Source organism: Ailuropoda melanoleuca, chromosome 14 (genome assembly GCF_002007445.2).
Source record: "Ailuropoda melanoleuca isolate Jingjing chromosome 14, ASM200744v2, whole genome shotgun sequence".
NCBI lineage: Eukaryota > Metazoa > Chordata > Mammalia > Carnivora > Ursidae > Ailuropoda > Ailuropoda melanoleuca.
In genome coordinates this window covers 52578993-52593142 of record NC_048231.1, presented here as the reverse complement: position 1 = coordinate 52593142, position 14150 = coordinate 52578993, and the positions used below count along the sequence as shown (strand labels likewise).

The following is a 14150-nucleotide window of genomic DNA, read 5'->3' as shown; positions in this document are numbered from 1 at the left end:
AAATAGCACTGTCTTTCATCAGTCTCTTTGCTGTTTAATGCTTTATTCATAGCAGATTTAATTTTTCCTTTCTAAAAATCATATATTTCATTAACATAATTGATGGCCATGCTATAAAATTATATTTTATGGTGACAAAAGGGAACTGGAATCACATGCTAAAGCAAACCATAGGCTGCTAATTTCAATCATAAAAAACCATAAGGTCTGTAGACCTGAAAAAAACTTTGAGAGACAAATAAACTCAAAGCCAGAGAGGTTAGAGACTTTCTCAAGGTCACACAACCCGTTTAGTAGCAGATTGAAACTAAGGACCCAAATCTTCTGAAAGCCTGTCAACTCTTTGTTCCACATTAGAGGACAGATGTGGGAACAGAACAAGCAAAACAAAACCCGGCTCAAGGCCATGGAAGGCCATGAGGGCATTTTCAAGGATGTACCACGTGCTCTTGGGTACAGAAGTTAAGCTCTTCTGTTTCATCATTTTCTTTCCCCAGACGTTTGCAAAATAATGAATTTTGTCACTAATGACAGAAGAATTATTCCAAGTTCTATACCACATAGCAAAAGCAGGTACAAATTACATACTATTATTAAAAAATAAAATGAGTCCGAGCATTAAGAAAAACAAAAACAAAAAAACCCAAACAAAACAAGACGCCATGCCTAAAGAAAAGCAACAGGCTAACGGCGAAATTCCTTTATGAAGTACAATGCATATGGCACACATCTCATGTGCATGCCAGTAGATCTCTGCTCCAAAGCCACACATGCACCATGTAAACAGCTCTTAGACACCTGGTAGATACATGTGAGAAATTCTGGACATTTCGCTCTGTTTATCACTGAGAACCTCATCACAAGAAAAGAGAGATTATGCCTGTACTGGTTACTTTTGAGCCACTCTGCAGAGACTGCAGAAGGTTGGTGGCCATCAGCACCTGCAGAGCAGTAGCTAGATATGTGTTACAGGGCAGTGTCAATTCTCGAAATGGAAGATTCTATCCGCAAGCCCACAGGCATTCTATTTTATTCACAGGCAAGAGTTGGCAGGCAACAATATTTTCCTGATCTTAATTCAGTATCCAGAGAAATGGGAGAAATTAGGCATGCAAGGGAATCACAGCCACCCAAGCACACACTTTCAGCATGCCATGCAAAGGACTGGCACAGGACCACAGACTGCTGGTTTCCAAACTTTCACATGATGACTGTCAAAGGGAAAGACGTTGATACAAATTTTATATGCAGATGATGAAACGAGATTTCTTATAACACCAAAGACCACTGCCATGAGTGCAGTGGTCTTCTTCTTTGAAGGTTTATCTCAGCAACATCTTCAAAATCTCAAACTGTCTCAATGTGTAGGCTGAAATGTCACAATTTTAAATGTGACAGGTGAGATCACAAGAAGTCTTAGGTAGGCAAACTGGGATATAGACAGCTTAACCACAGAGAATTTAACGCTTGGTCAACACTTGATGATTCTCTCTATTCGGTGGGGGAAAAAAAGAACAATCATGTTATTGGTAGCATAAAAAAAAATCATTCAAATACTGCCAAAGGGAACATAAACATTTTCCTAAGACAAATACAACCAAAGCGAAGTTACGAGAAGTAAAGACAGTCCACCTGCCAGGTTTGAGTGTGGTATTTTTGTTGGCTTAACATTTGATAAAACGAAAGGAATGTGAATTTATGTTTGATCAGTATTTCCAGGACAATAGAGATCTATATGAAGAACCACCAAACACTCACTATCATAGCCATAGTTAGGTACAATTCTCTCACCAAGCAAAAGTGAAGAATAAGGAATAAGAAAGAATAGGTATAGAGATTGAGCTATCTTTTATCAGGCCATATACAGATGGCTTTTATACAAAAGCACTTACGTAGCACTTAAGTCTGGGCCAAATCCTGATCTAAGCACTTTAAAAACACAAACTCATTAAGTCATCATAGAAGTCCAATGAAATAGTCATTACGTACATTTTGCAGATAATGAAACTGGGGCACAAGAGGTTATATAACGTGCCTGAGACCACGGTGTGTGTGTGTATCTGGCTTTGGTAATGAGCGAGTAGTCAGTGTAGCAAATCAACACCATCCCGTTCACTGACTAAAGACTTCAACATTTTTAAGCTTTTATAATTAAAACTCAGAATGGGTTTAGAAAAAAAACTAAAGTTGGTGGTCTGATTATGTGCTATCTGACTATTAAAAGATCCCCAAATGTCATATGAGAATTTAATACAAAGTAAAGGTGGCATTTTAAGTCAGGAGAACCAAGATAAATGTCATTAGGACACATAACACATGACAATCCATTTGGGGAGAATAACTCAATTATATGCCTACCGTAACAACGTGTGTAAAAATAATTTTAGATGGAGAGAAAACAGACACGATACAATGGAATACAATGCAGCTATTACAAAAGCAAGATCAGGCACCTGGTTAGCTCAGTCAGTGCAGCATGCGACTCTTGATCTCGGATTATAAATTTGAGCCCCATGTTCGGTGTAGAGAGGACTTAAAAATTAAATCTTAACGACAACAACAAAAAAGCAAGACATAGATCTCAGTCTGCTGAGGTGTCATGAGAGCCATGGCATACTAATAAATATAAAGCTAGCACTTGGTGAGTAAAACACAACTATTTATATAGGCCTCATTCACTTATCTATGTAACTTAATATATACAGACATGGAAATATATATGTCAAATTATTTTGAGTGGTTCACCCAGAGAGAGGAACCAACAGAGAAAGCCTTTTATTTTTCTACTCCTCTGTTTTGTTAGAATTTTAAAATGGCATTGTAATTAGTTAAAAAATCAACACACACACAAATTAAGTGATGACGATGCTGGGCAAGAAGACCGGGAACGGTTCACAAGAAGCCTTGTATAAAGTCTTGGGAAGGACCTTTCAGTTTGTTCTTAGTGGATGAAACACTAGCAAAAGTTTTCAAGCAGAGGGGAGAAAAAAAATTCTTGCATTCTATAAAGATCTTATTTGTGGCAGTGTAGAGAATTAATTTAAAAAATAGCAAGACTGGAAATAGGGAAGATGGTTAAGGAGGTTTTTTAATATCTACCGATAATTGAGAATTTGCCATGTGCCATGTGTAGTATCTAACTCAGCTCACTGAAGCCTTAAAATCCCCTGTACTGGAACTCTACAATCCCCGTGTCACATCTGAGACTCGGAAACATTCACAAATACCCCACTTGCACAGCTATTTAGTAAAAAACTGGAACGCGAATGCAAACCCTGGTCGCGTGCATCACTGCAAAGTTACATTCCATTCCAGAACATGGCAGGAGCCTGGACAAGTGTTGAAGAGGACCGAGAACAGGCAGGAGGGGCGGATTCAGTACCTATAGAGGAGGAAAGACGGGGAGTATCTGAGGACTGGCTGGGAGGCAGAGCACAAAGAAGGTAGGGAATTTTCAACTCATGCCCAGGTTTCAGGCTTGGAAGAAATACCCAGATTTTCCATAATGTGTTAGTTTTTACTTTTATAATGTTATCAATACTGACTGATACTTTCAAGGACTCTATAGACAGCTCATGAACAATGACATTTTTGTACCTACTTTTCAATTCCAAATTTCTAGTGCCTTACTATAGCTTCAACATCCCCCCGGGTGCAGTATCTTGCAATGAGTCTTTCATCTTAAAAGTCTGTTCATTGCAAATACTGGCAGGCTATGAGAGGTTATGAAACTCCTTCCTTGCTTTCTCCTCTGGGAGCTTTATGATTTTCACCTGAGCTAACAATGGAACCTCCCAGGAATATTAGAATTCCTCCTGGCTTTCTCTTGTTTCAATCACAGAGAAAATGGAGACCTTGAATACACCTGTATCTGTAGAGATACAGAGATACGGAAACATATATACACGCTCATACAATCACGCATAGCATACAATCACGTATGTATACACATTTTTTCTATTCTTGCTTAAACTACACCTTAATGCAGTTATTTTTAGTGGTGGGACAGAGACAGTGTCCATGGTTTCAATGGTAGAGCAGGAGCGGCATCTATGATGTCTTCAGGGATCCTAGAAACCTCCTAAATTTTAAAATTTTGTGTGCAAATGGATATAAGCACTTCTCTAAGGAGATTACCAATAGCTTTCATTAGATGTTCAAAAGGGTCTAATACCTAAAAAAAGATTAAGAGCCGCATGGCTGTCCTTTAAGGGAATCTGTCATTAATCAATCCACTGACTAAACAACATATTTAGGAGCCTTCGATAGGCAGACACGAGCAGTTCCTGCAGCTGTTCGTCGTGGGTATACAGGCCAGGCAACAAGTCATGCTTCAAATCCTGCTTTTTCAAACTGATGCCTATTTTTGCCATCTATTTGTTAGGCTAATGGGGAAAAATCCTCACCTACATAATTAAACATAACTTGCTGCAAGGCTTCAGTTAAGATGGCAGTGAAGGATGGCTGATTGTGTATTTTTAAACTCTATTTTAGAGACTACTTCCTTGTTATTTTGAACATTTTTCATAGGTTAATTCTGTATCCCAAACTGTTGCCAAGATTATACCAAGAAGCATTCTACAAAAAGAGAACACAGAATTCATGGCACAACAAAAGTATTGCTAATAAGCCAGTGGATACAATTCCTCTTCCTTTTTTGTGAATCTATTATACTATAATCTCAGATGCAAAAATTCTCATTTCCCCAGAACTACTGACCTACTGGTAGTAGGAAGTTTGGCTGAGATGTATATGTGTGTGTGTGTGTGTGTGTGTGTATCCAGGTACCCTAAACTACCCACTGACTGAATTATAGTCTCAGAAACAAAAAGAAAGCACATAGCAGAGTGGGTAGGATACTGTTGGATTTAGGCAGCTTTACACCAACAAAGATCTTTATGAACACAGAGAAAGAACCCACACAGCGTAAAATAAAGGACTGCACAGAAAGAACTTTTGAAAATAACTTCTGAAGTTGTCTGATAATTCACTGGCCAACATGAGTAGACTCCACAAATCTCTGAGTCTATAGTGTCTAAAGTGATAAGCCCACATATTTTTTTCCTAGATGACTAAACCTTCCTAGGGTAAAAAGACAAAGATATTTCTAATATAAATTTGCTTCAACTGTAGGACAAGAGCTGTGGAAACTGTCTACTCTTGATTCTGAATACCACTATTTTCTTCTTTTAATTTCTCTTCCTCTGAACATCTCAGAACATGACATTCGGCTTCCAGATGGAACTGCAGATAAGCAGCCTCTATGGGGGCTCCAAGCCCCTCCCAAGAAGGAGAAAGCAGCCCTGATCGGAGTGTCCACCCTCACCACTTCAGATCTGCTAAACTATTTCCCAGGCATCTGGTACTTTGAATCCCACCATTACAAAGAAGTAGATTCTAAGAATAGGAAAAATATCTGAGCTGCAAGATCAGGATGTATCTTCAGTTTTGCCCCAGAACTTACAGCTTCAGAGAACAGGAGAAATGAACATGAATGAGAATTCTCTCTGTTCTGCAGAGCCCCAAACATTAATCAGCTTAAATGACTTCATGTAGCAAGGCTACAGTATAGTTTTAAAACACACTTCTTTCTCTGCCCAATATGCCTTAGGATTTAAGCCCCAATCAAACATGTGAATATAATATACATAGCATTTTTTTTGTTTTTACAAAATACATTCTTTCCTGGGAGAACTCTTAAATATCAATGGAGTGATCTTAAAACTGGGGGTAGCAAAATACATACAGAAGACAAAAACAAATAGGAAAACAAACAAGCACACACACGCTTTAAGTAAATAAAAAGAGGATATAGACTGAGGCTATAATTTGATTCTAAGCATATCAGAATTCATAGTATAATGAGGTATTTCATTTTTGCTTAAACTACTAAAAAAGCCATGCATGGTCATCATGTGGCTAATGATTAATATTTAAAGTATTATCTAAGAAGGATCTATATTAGAACTATGATAGTGTTCTCAGCGATTATCAAGTAATTTGGAAGCATGTTCAAAGCACGAAAAAACTTGACATCTGACTAAACTGTTTTGGTTGGAAAGGTCCTACTTGTCTGAAATTTTTCTACAAGGGGTTATAACAAATATGAATTTTCACATCAGCATCTTTCTGCATCTGCAAAGCTAAACACAAATCCAGACTTTCTCAGAAACAAAACACAGATATGGGTCTTTCAGAATCTATGTGATGTACTGGCATATTTTAAAAATTAGATTTTTAAAAATATAATTCAGGTCTGGGTACAGAAGTTAAATTTAGAGAGAGAATGTAAACTCTTCCTTCACTTGGACTTCACTAAGGAAGGCTGAGAGAGAACAGGAGTGTGTTCAAATAAGGCTGTCATATATAGGGCAATTAGGAGGTTAAATTAGGAAGGTGTCTTTGTTCCCCAACTACTCCTAGCTCTTTCCTAAAGAACCCCCCCACAACACCACCACATCACCCTACAGATGGCTGAAATTTCCTTATCAGGACACAAACTATTTCTTTCCCAAATCATAAGAGATTACTACAGATTTTAAGAAAGGTGGAAGGACAGAGCGTGATACAAGAACATGTTAATGAGTGTCCAAGATAAAGATCCTGCTGAGGAAAGCAGGGGGAGAAAAAGTAGAAATGCCAAAATCTACATAACGATTTTGCCTTGTTTTTGGAGACAAAGGAGAGCAACTGAGGAAATATTTCTGTTCTCCTCATGAAAGCAGGAGGGCCAGCATCACAGCCAGCGTAGAAAGTGTGGAACGGCCGTATCTGCCAACACTAAGGTTTCAGATGAAATGATGGGTGCTGTTCAGACTGGACCACTCACCCTGACGCACAGGAAATCAGGAGACTGAAATCAAACACCTCAGTTGGGAGGCCATGCTTAATGGGGAGCAGCCAAGAGCACTGATGTGATCAAACAGAGGCCAGTACCGACGAGGACGCAGCCTTGGGGGACGGGGTCCTGGCTAGGGTTCTGAACGAATGCTGTCAAGAAGGGCAGGTTCCGGGGAGAGCAAAGGACTAGAATCTGAGAAGTGTCATCTTAAGAATTCTTGCATCTAATAAAGTGAACTATATGTCAGACATTGTATCGGGCTAAACACTATATACATTTTACATAATTCCTCAACAGTCTCTAAGAAGCGAGTGATATTATCCGCCACCTTCAGTTAAAAACTAAGAGTCAGAGAAAAGCATCACAGAGTCCTTCTTCTATAAAGTGAAGGGAAGGAAGCTGAAAGGACTTAATGAGGCAGCACATGTACAAGCACCGAGCCAATAAAAAGATGCTCCAAAGTGCACCTCTCCCAGAGAATCACAAAGCAGAGAGGAATTTTTAAAAAAGAAAGAAACCCAGTCAGTCTTCATGGAGTTACAGCTCGACCCAGAGACAAAACACACTACATATAATCACACAGAATGACACAAAAGCAGTCAGACATGCTACATACAAAAATGATGAACAGAACCATAGTTTACAAAGATCGTTCCAGCAACTGTGGGCAGGAAGGTTAAAGGTGGGGCTGGCCTGGACAGAGACAGATCATTTACAAAACTGTTGTTACAACTGCTATGAAAATAAAACGGGGGCTTACTCCTACATGAAGGCAGCGGTGGCAGGGGCACAGAGAAGGAGCTGAAGGGCAAAACCAGAGCAGACGTATGTGAGCAGAGACAGGAGGAACAGCAGCCAGCCCCACAAAACGAGTGTGGAGGGTCCTTCCCAGAGACAGGGACCCCATGAAGCGGACTCACAAAGGCAGACTGGGAAAGGGAGTCGGGTTTGTACGTGCTGAGTGTAAGACAGCTGTGGGCCACCCACAGGAGGAGGTAGGAAGACCAAGAGAAAGGTTTAGGAGGTTACAAACTCCACTGGGTTTAGGTGGAACTCGAGTAAAGAGGGTAGATGAGATGCCCCAGGGGCCATGTAGACTAGGGTCCTAAGACTGAAGCCCAGGAGAAGAGGACTTTCAGAAACGCCTGGCAAGGAGTGACCAGGACCAAGCAAAAGCAGCCGCTGACAGCGGAGAGTGTCCTGGAGCAGAGGAAGTGTAAGCCAAGGGCTGACATGTGTGGTTTTGAAATCAGGTAGGGGGCCTGAGAGTGGAGGGGCACTTCTGGGGGCACAGTTTCAGATAGTGGTGGGAGTAAAGGCCAGGATGCAGAGTCAGAGGAAGAAAAGGTTAGAAAATGAACAAAAGAGAAAATGCAGGCCAATGTTTCAAGAAGCTAGAGCAGACTAAGGAGATGAGCTATTAAGGGGAATGCAAGACCAAGGGCCAATAGGCTTTCTTAAAGATGGGACAGACAGGTGTATTTATGTTCCAGACACACATGCTTGAAAGAGAAGCAAAGGTGACTTACAAGCAGGACGTGAGGTGATTGATAGGTCGTTGATCAATTCTCTCTAGAAAAACAGAAACGGAAAGGCTCCAGGGCGTAGGTAAAGCGATAAGGGGCAGGAGGTGGGTACTTCTCCCCGTTCAGCCTGGGAAAGTGATATGAGTAGGTGTGATGAGGGTTTGTGGCAAGGAGTGGAGGTAGATTGCCCCGCATCCATTAAGGGAGTGATGCCTTCTGCTGGGAGCGAGGGCAGATGCCTGAGAGAAGTGCCTTCCTAGGAAGCAGGGAGTACTCAGATTGAGGACCAGAAGGACGGCCAGGCACTGCCCTCTTAGCAGAGACTGTCGGTCTGCAGTGCCACCAATCTGCAAGGCTTTGTGCTTCTTCTCTAGCAGGGCTTGGCAGCTTAGAAGTTAGAAGGCACACGTGATTCATCCAGAGCCGGGATTTTGGCAGGCATCTATGGGGAGAGGAGGACAGGGGGACAAGGCAGTTGAAGATTCTGGCAAGAGCATGGCTGAAATGATGGAACCAGGGGGTCTAGCCTGGCCAGGGAAGATGTGAAGCCAGAAGGAAGAAAAAGGACAAATCAACCACAAGTCTTAATTAAAGGAAAAATTGGTACTGTGAGAATAAGGGAGAGAGAGGGCAGCAAGGGCAGTGGATGGGATCAGACAGTGAGATTTAAAGTTCCACATTGCAGGAGAGGTCCAGTTCTGACTGACGCAAGTGTGGCGGGAAGCAGGTGGACTACCCTGGGAAGGAGGGTCTGGCCCTTAGGTGGAGGCACGCGAGGTACTAGGTGGCTTACGTGGGCAAAGGGTGTCCAAGGATGAGCAGGAGACCCGGGCAGATGCAAAGGGGAGGCTCAGGGAGGGCTGTACATGAGCACACACATGCACACAGGCACACGCATGCGCACAAATGCACAATCCCATGAAGTAACAAGAGTGGAAAGCGAAGGGAGGAGACAGCATATGCCTCAAGGGAGGGAGGGCTGGGTGCAGAGTGACAAAATACTAAGGAGCAGGCAGGCGGCAGGAAGCGGCTAGGCCCCCTGGCCTGGAAGGGTGGAGAAGTGAGTTTGGTAGAGGCCAAGGTGCACTCTCAGGCAGCAGAGGTTACAGCGAAGCCGCTGTGCGTGCTGACCCGAGAAAGGACGCACCGCGTTTTGAGCTACTAAGGATGACGCATCACTTGCTTTTTTATAAAAAGACTTATTTATTTATTTATTTATTTGAGAGAGAGAGAGAGAGAGCAAGTGGCAGTAGAGGCAGAGGGAGAGAGAGAATCTCAAGCAGACTCTGCACTGAGCATAGAGCCTGATGTGGGGCTCGATCTCACAACCCTGAGATCATGACCTGAGCCAAAATCAAGAGTCAGACACTTAACCAACTGAGCCACCCAGACGCCCCAGTACATCCCTTGTTTCACCACAGGGGGTGCTTCAGAGGTCATAGGAGAATGATGGGAGGGAGTTGACCATAAGAAGCCACTCAGGCCAGGGGCAGGGACAGAGCAGCACAGCACTGGAAAGGAGATGACACCTGTGGTCAGTGGCTTCCAAAGACTGCCACGTCCTAATCTCTGAACTTGTGAATATGGTATGTTACATGGCAAAAGGGATTTTTCAGATGGAATTAAGTGTAGCATCTCGAGATGGAGAGGTTATCCTGAATTATCCAGGTGGGCCCAATGTCATCACAGGTGTCCTTGCAGAAGCGAGGCCAAAAGACCAGAGATGGAGATGTGACTCTGGAAACAGAGGTTGGAGTGATGTGGGCCCACAAGCTAAGAAATGCAGGCAGCCTTTAGAAGCTACAGAGGCAAGGAAATAGATTCTTCCCCCCACCCCCAGCCTACAGAAGGAACACAACCCTGATAACCCATTGTAGACTTCTGGCTTCCTGAACTTTAAGATAATAAATTTGTATTATTCTAAGCCATTAAGTTTACAGTAATTTGTTACGAGCAAAAAAAGGAAGGAAGGAAGGAAGGAAGGGAGGGAGGGAAGAAGGAAGGAAGGAAGGAAGGAAGGAAGGAAGGAAGGAAGGAAGGAAAGAAGGAAGGAAAGAAGGAAGGAAAGAAGAGGGAGGAAAGGAATGAAGGAGGAAAGAAAAGGAAAAAGAAAAAGAAAAAGGAAAAGGAAAAGGAAAAGGAAAAGGAAAAGGAAAAGAAAAACAACCCCTGACTATAAGAAATTCAATCTAAATTATATACTACACTATAAAGACACACAGAGAAGTCCAAGAGTTTTAGCTTTTCCATGATGACTTTCATCTTGTTCTGAAATATCAATCATTTTAAAATGAATTCAAGTGTCCCTGACCTGCAGGGGCCCAAGCACACATTTAGCTTATCTGCTTGGCCGTCTAACACTGGCTGGGGAAACAGGAGCATCTGCTGGGCATAAAAAGCAGAGCTTTCTAGACCAGTGACTAAGGACAATGGGGATGTGTGGTTTGTGGGACAAGGTCGGTTTAGGGTGAGGGAGGGCTATGCTCCATCAGTCAGACTTGCCCCCAGAGTGCTGGGACAGGTGCAGGTGGAGGTCCCCTTGGCTCATGGTCGGATAACACGAGGGGCAGCACCTGCCTTCAAACTGGTCCTACACTGTCCCCCAAGCCTCACTCCCACCAGGAGGACCCAGGTAGACAGAGGCTGCCAAGTCCACAGGTCAGAGTGCACAGGCTGGGACAGCTTCATGAAGGGGGAGGGTCTTGGGAGGACGTGGAACTATGAAGTTCAGAGCACAAGAAGAGACACAGAGGCCTCACACTTGGATGAAGACTCTGAACAGTTGAACAGGGCAGCAACAAGCAGGAGGCAGTGCGCGGACCAGCCTGACCAGCACAGAAGCAGCTCTGTGTTTACGTGCACCTGCAGATGGGGCTGGACTGTGGGGACTTGGATTCCAGGTTGGCATATTTGAACTTGTGATGGGCAACAGGGTGGGAAGAAAGCTTCAGGGAGATACAGCGGATGCTTAGATGACTGGCAGGGAGAGATAAGAGAGGAAAGTTTTAGAACCAACTTCAAAACCAAAGGAAAAAATGTTTTAAAGTTTGAAACAAATCAGGATAGGCACATTTTACCAGTAACGAAGAGAAAATGTTTTTATATTTTCTGTCAACAGAAGGTGTTTATATCCTTATACACTCACTACCCCAGATGGTAAAATAAACCATAAATTATAAAACACTTTACTTTGTCTTGCACAAAAAGAAATTCAAAATAGGCCTATAGATATGCAAAAAACCTTTGTGTGCAAATAAAATAAGCATACTTTTAAAAATATACACAAACAAGATATATATATACATATGCACATTTTCTTCATAGAATGCATGCCTGATTTGCATGATGAATTGACCACGTGTGTGTCTGTGTGTCACTGGTACACCTTCTAAAACTTGAATATTAGGATGGAAATGTTATAGTAAAACTAAAGCAACACTCAGTATCTTTTTAATAGGGTTCCAATCAGGATATGAAAACTGTTTCATTTTATTTTCAACATTTCACTGTCAAAAGGTGAGAAGTTTCATCTCAGCAGGCTGACCTGAACACCATTATTACAATATTTACACAATTAAAATGGACAGTAAGAGTCAAGAGCACAATGTCACTCCAAAACTGAGTTCAATCTGATCATCCTTCTTGGAAGACTGGCCTGAGTTATCTGCCTTTTTTATTCTACTGAAAGCTATTTTCAATTATAAACCACGTCACTTCATCTTAAAATATAAATGTCCAGTCAGGGTAACACTGTATTTGAACACAAGCATCTTCGGTCATCAGGACAAATCAGACCTGATAACTGGTAAACTGCTTCCTCCTCATTCAGGGCTGGAGGCGACGCCACTTCTGCGTGGAATGCCTGGGAAACTCATTACTTGTACGTTCCGCTGACAATGAACATTCTACCTCACGCTGCTGTCCCGTTCTCAGGCATGTCTTATATCCCAATTAGATGGCACGATTTTAAGCAGCCATGTCATGAACTCCTTAGTGTTTCAGTCCAGATCTTACACGGTGGTTTGTACACACAGAGCCTCAAAAACATCAGTAGCTTGACTGCTAAATTCTGAGTGAAGGCAAAGGCACACCTACAGGTCAGACAGGTCCACTTTCTCACCTGCTCATACTTTATGGTCACTTTCAGAGGTGGCAAAAATTAGAGTCCACAAGCTTGAGAAAGTCATATTTCAAAGTATTATTAGCCAAGGGATCCTCAGAGACTGCACCCCCTGCCCACCGCTCATCTCTACTCTGTGGACAGTCATGGATTCTACTTACACCCTCCAGAGGGAACCCACCCCTGCCTTTACGATGCCACATGTTCCCTCCCTTAGTGCTTGCTCATCAGTACCTCTCTTTTGTCAGATCTCTGTAAAGTCAAGGGAGAAAGTTCTATGACCCATAACCCACTATTACACAGTTCCCAATATTGAAATAGGGATTTATTTCAGTAACAGAAATCTCACATTTACCCCCTTGGAGGTTTTTTAGTTAATACCACGTCACCAGGGAAAATCGGGGGGGGGGGATTCTCTGTTCTGCAGTTGTTCTCACACTAGTTGATGGACCTTGAAGTGTCTTAGAGGAAAAACCCAGAAATCGTGTTAATCCTCTCACTGGCTGAGCTCAGGGAAGAATGCAGGCACCGGCCAGAACCCAACAGGTCTCTGCCATTAGCTGAAATCTGCCTTGCTCCAGAAACAAAAGCCCATTTCAGCTTACCACACCAACATATGATTCAGTCCTCAGTGGAGGTAAGAGAGGACCCTGTTCTGAGGACACGCAGGGACCTGATTCCTAAGACCCTGCATCACTCATGGCCAATTTTGCTACATGGAAGTCCTGACTTCAATCACCGGCTGTTCTTATATTTTCGTGGTCTCTGGCTGCCTTGAGACCCTACGGCGATCCCATCTACGCCCAGCCACTGTCACAATCCTGGCCTGTGTCCTGTGGCTGAACCTGGACTACATCTGCCCTTGGGGCTCACAGCTCCTGACAGGCTTTAGCTGGATCTGGGGCCGGCCCACTCCACCCTCCTGACGTGCACTGACGACACAGCATGGGCCCAAGATGGGCCCAGGGACAGAGAGAACAGGCAAATGCAGGTTGCACTGGCTTGCCCCAGTTAGAGCCAACTCTCCATAAGGATCTTCTGTGTTCAGCAGTGAGAAGAGGTTACCTGGAAGTCATTCAACGTTGACTGATCAGGAGCATAAAGAACAGATGCTGTGAAGAAACAGGAACGAGAGGGAGGAAGAGACCCTCTACCTGGGGAACTTACTCTAGGTCTCATCATCACGTGACAGTCTCATCACAAGTCAGCAGGGACCGGACTCCTGCCTGAGCAGGGACTGTAGCGTTCTGACAAGCTACTACCACCTCGGGCCTCCATCCTGCACACAGAAGCCCAAGGAGGTTCTCCAGCTCCAGGGTGCCGGGCCCCACCCCCTGAGGTTCTAATTTAATAGGCCTCAGGAATACCCGTGCATCTGGGTTTTCCAAAGCTCCATAAAGGCATCTGATGAGAAGACTGGGTTGAGTATGAAATATTTAGTATTTCTTAAATGTGAGCTGCCAGCACTTGGTATCTTTTTCTTTCCCTATTTGCTTCACTTCTCCCCTATTCTACTGCCACGGCCAGGATTAAAATTGTTAGCCCTTTTTGGATGCCTGGGTGGCTCAGGCAGTTGAGCATCTGATTCTTGGTTTCGGCTCAGGTCCTGATCTCAGGGTCATGAGTGATTTCAAGGTTGTGAGATTGAGCCCGTGTCAGGCTC

At 43.2% G+C, this 14150-nt stretch overlaps 1 protein-coding gene across 4 annotated transcripts in view; it reads right to left on the bottom strand.

Annotated features, from left to right (window-relative positions):
* Positions 1-14150, bottom strand: part of L3MBTL4 (L3MBTL histone methyl-lysine binding protein 4) — a 375657-nt gene that overhangs the window by 227551 nt on the left and 133956 nt on the right. The gene's annotated exons all lie outside the window — the stretch shown is intronic.